General features: G+C 40.3%; 2 pseudogenes; both read left to right on the top strand.

Annotated features, from left to right (window-relative positions):
• Positions 1-231: 231 nt before the first annotated feature.
• Positions 232-765, top strand: LOC148020259 (70 kDa peptidyl-prolyl isomerase pseudogene; annotated as a pseudogene).
• Positions 766-2,186: 1,421 nt separating this feature from the next.
• LOC148020258 (ESCRT-related protein CHMP1B-like) lies at positions 2,187-2,819 on the top strand (annotated as a pseudogene).
• Positions 2,820-8,448: the final 5,629 nt, after the last annotated feature.

The following is an 8,448-nucleotide window of genomic DNA, read 5'->3' as shown; positions in this document are numbered from 1 at the left end:
ATCTCTTCCTTGGAATCACTTCCAGGAGACAGCTGTCTCAAGTAGCTTGGCATTCAGGTTTACATCCTTCATCACTGGAGTCATTGCCAGGCTCATCAATGTTTGGACAGGTATGGCCAGAGCTTCTGCAGACTGAGCTGCCAACTTGTCTGCTCCCTTTCATACAGCTTGGACCCTTCTAGATATGGACTTACTTTTGAGGCTCAAAGAAGTTGAGACCTTGCAAGGTCAATGAGGTCAAGGTGGATTCTGTCTCACGGGAGCTCCACTGTGGCACAAGATGCTTATGGGGATCTGTTTCCAAAGGCTCCTTCCTGTGAAAACTCTTCCACAACGCTGACTTACCAAGAGTCTGATTATGAATTGACCAAACATAACATGGTTGTGTCAATTGTGGAGATGCTTGGAAACTCTTTCACCAAGCTAGTTCATGGAAATGCGTTGTACAAGCTTGGGAAGTATGCCAGGGCTTCCAAGAAATATGAGAAGGCAGTGAAGTATATTGAATATGGCAGTTTTTTCTCATATGAACAAAAGAAGCAGGCCAAAACTGTTAAAGTGAGCTGCTATCTTAACAATGCTACCTGTAAGTTAAAGCTGAAAGACTACAAGGAAGCTGCAAAAGCATGTAGTGAAGTGCTTGAGATGGACTCACAGAATGTTAAAGCTTTATACAGAAGAGCACAAGCATACATTGAAACTGCTGATCTGGATCTTGCAGAACTGGACATAAAAAAAAACATTGGAGATAGACCCTTAGAATAGAGATGTGAAGTTGGTAGACCATCTCCTCCTGTTTCCAACTCTGTGAAAAGCAACTAGTATTAAGTTTGTCATTTCATTTGAAGCCCAAGGAACAAGTTCTGATGCATATGCTGCTTGATCTCCAAAAACCGACTGGAAATCCTTCACAGTCTGAGACACTGCAGAGAATACAAGCTGTGAAAGGTCCACTGTGTATGCACCACCATATGATGTGCCAGAGATGAACACGGTCCTTAACTTCCCTTATGTCACCTCTGTATGAAAGCACTTGATGTTGCTGATCACGCTGATCCCATCATTCTAATCAACTTTGACTGTAAATTCTCCATTCTTTCCTCAATTGCTACTTCAGTTTGTGGATCCCAATCGTTGGAGAGATGCTAGTGCACCTTACCTTGTGATGATACGATGACAAGCTCAACAGTTCCCCTTCGATTATCACTCTAGGGAGAAAGACCTTCTGACAACAGCTCTTCTCATCATACATTGTTGCACAACCATCTTCGCAACTTCATGTTTGTACATCTTAAGCCAAGTGTGATGCTTGAACACCCTACTCTCTGAAACAACTTGCGATTCCCTCCTTCTCAGGGAGTTGTAGCACATTTGGGATGAAGTTAAAGAAAAGGGGCTGAGAAGCCTACTACTGTTGTTGCTGATGCAGATGATGATGAAGACAATTAGGAGGATGAAGGAATGAGTGATAAGCTTGTTTATGCTAGATGATTGATATTGCCACACATTTTCACAGCCCCATTTTGTACAGGTGACATTTGCAATCGATGTTCAACAGAAAGCTCATAAGGACTAAAACATGATCTACTGGATGCCACATGTTGGTAACCATAGATGTTGACTCTGATGGAAGCTTGGCCAGAACACTATAATCATCATAAGTGACCAACAATCTGCAATGCTGGCTTGAGTTGAAGAGAAGAACACCATATTGGGGAAAATGGGAATTTCCCATAAGTTTGGGACACATGGTCAAATCTTTGGATTTGTCATAACTTGAACGCTATAACTCCAAATTGAGCGCTCTATAGCTCAATAGATTCCATTTTTCAAGCGCTTTCCAATGATAGGACACATCATAGGATTTTGAGAAACTTATGGGCATGTTATCCGGGTGCCACCTTTTTAGTATTCAAAAAATGGGAATTGGGAGATTCCCAAACTCATTAATATTGTATTGAAGGTTCTTATTCCCTACAGTCTCACTTGCATCATGGAAAGATCATCATTCTGTTGTCCCGACCGTGTCTTCTTTGCCACGAATTCCTCCTGCTATCATATCTGAAGGACAATCTTTTTTACAGTCTTTAGCTCAGATTCGTGGTAGCATGCATTGCGACTAAGAAAACCCAGAAAGTAGCAGGGTCCATGATGAAATTATGTAATACACAAACACCAAGCTGATCTCCATGGGAAACACAGAGAAGTTGCTCAACCAGATCATGGAGCTCAAATTCACATCCAAAACCCTACAGAGACAGGCCCGCACGTGTGAAAAAGACAAGAAAAGCGAGAAGCTCAAGGTGAAGAAGGCCATTGAGAAGGGCAACGTGGATAGTGCTCGCATCTATGCAGAGAATGCCATCCGCAAGCGCACAGAGCAGCTCAACTACCTGCGCCTTGCATCGCGCCTTGATGCCATGGTCTCGCGCCTTGATACACAGGCCAAGATGAACACCATCACCAAATCCATGGCATCCATTGTCAAATCGCTCAATACGGTCCTGGCGAGCAACAATCTGCAGAAAATGTCAGAAACCATGGACAATTTCGAGAAGCAGTTTGTCAATATGAAGGTGCAGGCCGAGTTTGTAGAGACCGCCATGGCTGGAAGCACATCCCTGTCCACCCCTGAGGATGAGATCAATTCATTGATGTAGCAGGTTGCTGATGACTACGGTCTCGAGATTTCTATTGGCCTTCCACAGCCGTCCACTAGTGCACCTGTTCTTGTGAAGGAGGCTCCAGAGGAAGACGATCTGAGCAGGTGGTTAGCAGAGCTTAGCCATCTTCACAAGGATGCTGGTGCTTCCTTATGACTTCAAAGACCTGTCGTTTCTAGCCGTCTTTACAAGGATGCTGGTGCTTCCTTATGACTTCAACGGCCTGTCGTTTCCTTCCCTCTCTCTGCACACGGAGAGGATTTCCTTTGCTTAAAGACAGGGAGCGGTAATAATGCAGGTTACAACGTCATCAAGTTTGAGAGCTCCATGGTTGCTCCCTTCAGCAAGATGAAGATCAGTTAGCAAGGAAGATAAAGCTGTGAATACTGCTATATGTGGGGCTTGATCTGAAGCTTAGCAAGCAGGGAACTGTCCCATGCTATCCATTATAGCAGAGAGATGAAGCTCGTGACAAGAAATGAAGTAGAGATCTTGGTTGCACCATGAAAGCTTGAAGAGAAGCTTGAAAGTTGAAGAAGAAGAGGACTCACTTTTGGAGAGTAACCCCATTTAAACCTCTGTCAAGTTCTCTAGTGACCTCCTTCACCCAAAACCCCTAAAATTTTCCTCAAAGTTGAAAAACGAGCTGCCATTTTGTCTCCATGCCTTCAAATTTGATCAAACCTCCTGGCATAGCTTGTGTGGAGTCCAAGAAAGCTGCCATGTCTAGTACTTCTTGACTGCTGTGGTTCTTCAATATTGTACATGTGCACAGTAAGGTTTCCTGAAACTGACAATAAACTAAATGTAAAGAAGGAGAGAGAAAGGAAGGATCTAAAAACTAGGCTCTGATACCACTTGTCAGAGAGAGAACTAGGGAGAGAGAAAGAGGAGAGAGAAGATTGCAAAAGAGAGAGAAAGGCTGCACGAAGAGAGAGAAGAAGAGTGATGAGGAGAGAGAAAGACTAGATTTAGAGAGATAAAGATAGGAAAGAAGGGGAAACTATAGAAGCTGTGAACAAGAAGGGAGAGAAAGTCTGTAATTGTATTATTGTGTCAAAAAGATGTGTAAAATTACATATCCTCTCCTTTTATACCAATGTCAGTGTGACATGGCATAATATCAATATTATTTACACTAATTCCTTATTCTTAGCTTCTTACAATAATGGATGGAAATTATGGTGCCATGTAATTTGGACTGCGTACTTTTGTTGGACAGAAGGGATATATAAATCTCTTGTATGGGCAGGAGACAAAGACTAACTTGAAGATAAGTTAAAGAACTTGTTTGTCAAAAGGACTACTTGCTCTGTTTTTGTGGCTGTGTTGTAAATTACAAGAATGAACCCTGTTTCCTAAAGGCTTAATTAAGGAAGCTGATTTTAAACGTCACCATAGATGTGATAGGACCTAATTAGATAACTAAAGAACGCCTATTGAGGGAAGTGGGTGGGTGGAACATGTCTGTCCTATGGCACAGTGGTCCTAGAGAGCTGAGAGGCTTCTCACAAAGTTTTACCATAATTCAACCTTTAAGTATTGATAGGTTAGAACCTGATTCATGTTGTTTTAGGGGACCGGAATGGGACTATGCCCTACGGGTAGAGAGGTTGAGCAATGCATCCCTCGTTTCCCATTCTCTTTCAACCAAGTGTGGCATGGGTCTGATTTGGCTTGGGTATCTCTGTGTAAAGTAATGTCTAGGACCCCATGCTAGAATGCTATCAGGAGACCTTGACCACTAGAGGCACAAGTTTCAGGTCGATCCTAGTGGGTTTGCGGCCACGAATGGGCTGCAAACGTTCCATTGCGAGGTGGACTCGAGAAACCCTAAGCGATAAACCCCATGACATTCCATGGGAGTGCTAGTGGGTTGGGCAATGTTGCTTAGACCTGGACCTCTAAAAATGTGCCTAGACAGCCAATAGGCAAGCACATTACACCATTTGTTGCCATTCACACTCAACATGAATAATGGAACTTCGATATGACTAGGTATCCATGGGTCTATCTTGTATTAAAGGTTCCATTATTCATCGGTCTCTCTCTCTCTCTCTCTCTCTCTCTCTCTCTCCCTCTCTCCCTCTCTCTCTCTCTCTCTCTCTCTCTCTCTCTCTCTCTCTCAACAATGGAAGCAATATTATATAATAGAAGAAGAAAATAAAAACCTTCACTAGTTACATTGGCAAAGCTTTCATATCATGAAAGCACCAAAAGGGCAGATATAATTGACACCTCCCATCCTTATATAAACCAAAATTAGGGCTAGGGTTTGGTCACTTCTTTAGGGTGGAACCAATTTTACATTTTAGGATTCACACCCCACTTTGCATTTTAAGATTTGTGTCCCTTTTGCACTCTGTATCTTAGCCTAATAGACCTAGCTATGATAATTTGATTACATATCCATAAGTGCAAACCACATAGTAGTTACAAGTATGTAAAATACAATCGCAAATGATGATGCAATGTGCATGGGTTTGTGAGCCGCCCAACCCTCACAAAATAATATAACCACAATAATAATGTCTTCAAGATGTACCAAAAATAATGTAAGTGTCAAGATTGTGGGAGAGAAGGAAGGAGTCTCACTTGTAGCTTTCTTGCTTGCACAATGGGGGAATACACACAAAGGTGGAGGCTGCAAACAGTTTTCCTCTTCTTAGTTGTGTAAGCCAAAAGAACTCAAGTACAAAGAAATAGAAGAACCCTAGATATGGGTCTCAAACCAAACTCAACTAACTAAGATGGCATACTAACTGAGCCACGAACTAGAGTAGATAAGGATAGCTATCATGTAGCTATTATTCAGGGGCGGTGTACCAACCGCATCTGCAACTGACAAGTCGGTGACATAAATACACAACGGTCACCCTGGCGTATCATGAGTGGAGCTCGATATCTCAACAGTAAGTGCCCAAAAATAATTACTAAAGCACTTCAAAAAAATTTCTGATACTTGTGCTTTGAATTTTCCCTCTCAAATTATAGTTAATAAGTGCTAGTCCTAGGACACTCACATCAAAGGTGGACCTAGAATGCTAGGAGGACTATCAATGAAATAGCTATGAAAAAGTGCTAATTAAATTGAAGGAGTAAAAAATGCAACTAGTAAAGAACTATAGTTGTTGAAGAAGATGGTGTTTCTACTGATGCTACAAATGAGGATGGGTTGGTACTATTGTAGATGGAAAGGATTACAAGGTTATTGGTGACTTGGCTTGAAGAAGATGTGGTTGGTGATGGCAAGTCTCTTGAGTAGTGATCCTTTTTAGTTAGTAAACCTTGAATGGCTAGGAAAATGAATCACAAATTCTAGATGATGGAATCATTCTTATTGAAATACAAGGAATGGCTTAAGAATATCGATGAATTGTACCTACAAAGGAAAACCTCATAGAGGAGTACTTACTTAGGGAAAGTTCTAGTACATGCATACAGAGGCTAATATAGTTGTTGTTGAAGTTGCTGGAGAGACATTGTTGGGGAGATTAACCAAGTGCAAAGGGAAAAAGTGCAAGTGACTCAAGGAGATGATTCTAACCAAGATGAGATGAGACTCCCTAGGTATGTCATAAGCTTGATGTGCCCTAAGTCAAGGTTGGGAAAAATGGAAGAGGGCTAAGGGGTTAGAGAAAAATCTTCCTACCAAGGTCATCATACATATCTAAGTTAAGGCCCCGTAGGTGTAATGCAATGCTTGAGTTCATATCTCTTGTTTGTTATGTCACATTTATTTCTCACTCTCTCTCTCTCTCAACAATGGAAGCAAGATTATATAATAGAAGAAGAAAATAGAAAGCTTCACTAGTTACATTGGCAAAGCTTTCATATCATGAAAGCACCAAAAGGGTAGATACAATTGAGACCTCCCATCCATATATAAACCAAAATTCGGGCTAGGGTTTGGTCACTTCTTTAGGGTGGAACCCAATTTACATTTTAGGATTCACACCCCACTTTGCATTTTAAGATTTGTGTCCCTTTTGCATTCTACACCTTAGCCTAATAGACCTAGCTATGATAATTTGATTACAAATCCATAAGTGCAAACCATATAGTAGTTGCAAGTATGAAAAATACAATCGCAAAGGATGATGAAATGTGCATGGGTTTGTGAGCCACACAACCCTCACAAAATAATATAACCACAATAATAATGTCTTCAAGATGTACCAAAAAAAATGTAAGTGCCTAAAAATAATTACTTAATTAAGCACTTCAAAATAATTTCTCATACTTGTGCTTTGAAATTTCCCTCTCAACTTATAGTTAAAAAGTGTCAGCCCCATGGCACTCACATCAAAGGTGGACAAAGCATGCTAGGAGGACTATCAATGAAATAGCTATGAAAAACTGGTAATAAAATTGAAGGAGTAAAAAATGAAACTTGTGAAGAACTATAGTTTTTGAAGAAGATGTTGTTTCTGCTAATGCTACAAATGAGGATGTGTTGGTATTATTGTAGATGGAAAGGATTACAAGGTTATTGGTGACTTGACTTGAAGAAGATGTGGTTGGTGATGGCAAGTCTCTTGAGTAGTGATCCTTTTTATTGAGTAAACCTTCAATGGCTAGGAAAATGAATCACAAATTCTAGAAGATGGAATAATTTTTATTGAAGTACAAGGAATGGCTTTAGAATCTTTACGAACTATTCTACCTAAAAATAAAAACCTCCCTCACGAGTACTTACTAAGGGAAAGTTCTAGTACATGCATACACATGCTAATGTAGTTGTTGTTGTTGATGTTGGAGAGACACTATTGGGGAGATTAACCAAGTGCAAAGGGTAAAAGTGCAAGTGACTCAAGGAGAAATGTCTAACCAAGATGAGCTGAGACTCCCTAGGTGTGTCATAACCTTGATGTGCCCTAAGTAAATGTTGGGAAAAATGGAAGAGGGCTAAAAGGTTAGAGACAAATCTGGCTAACCCAGGTCATCATACATGTCTAAGTTAAGGTCCCCTAGGTGTAATGCAATGATTAAGTTCATATTTCTTGTTTGTTTCTTCTCGTAAAAGGGACACAAATCCTAAAATGCAAAGTGGGGTGTAAATCCTAAAATACAAACTGGGTGCCACCCTAAATAAGTTACCGAATCCTAGCCCTAATAATATAACCACAATAATAATGTGTTAAAGATGTACCAAAAATAATGTAAGTGCCAAAAATAATTACTAAAGCACTTCAAAATAATTTCTCATACTTGTGCTTTGAATTTTCCCTCTCAACTTATAGTTAACAAGTGTAGTCCCATGGAAGTCACATTGAAGGTGGTCATAAAATGCTAGGAGGACTATCAATGAAATAGCTATAAAAACTGGTAGTTAAATTGAAGGAATAAAAAATGAAACTTGTGAATAACTATAGTTGTTGAAGAAGATGGTGTTTCTACTGATGCTACAAATAAGGATGGGTTGGTACTATTGTAGATGGAAAGGATTGCAAGGTTATTGGTGACTTGACTTGAAGAAGATGTGGTTGGTGATGGCAAGTCTCTTGAGTAGTGATCCTTTTTATTGACTAAACCTTGAATGGCTAAGAAAATGAATCACAAATCTAGATGATGGAATCATTTTTATTGAAGTAGAAGGAATGGATTTAGAATCTCCATGAACTCTTGTACCTAGAAAGGAAAACCTCACACACGAGTACTTACTAAGGGAAAGTTCTAGTACATTCATACATAGGCTAATATAGTTGTTGTTGAAGATGTTTGAGAGACACTATTTGGGGGATTAACCAAGTGCAAAGGGAAAAAGTGCAAGTAACTCAAGGAG

The sequence above is a fragment of the Lygodium microphyllum genome, chromosome 19 (genome assembly GCF_053477565.2).
Source record: "Lygodium microphyllum isolate KBCC chromosome 19, Lygodium_microphyllum_v1.1.10, whole genome shotgun sequence".
Lineage (NCBI taxonomy): Eukaryota > Viridiplantae > Streptophyta > Polypodiopsida > Schizaeales > Lygodiaceae > Lygodium > Lygodium microphyllum.
Note: the sequence above shows the minus strand (reverse complement) of the source record. Positions and strands in the feature narration are given on the sequence as shown.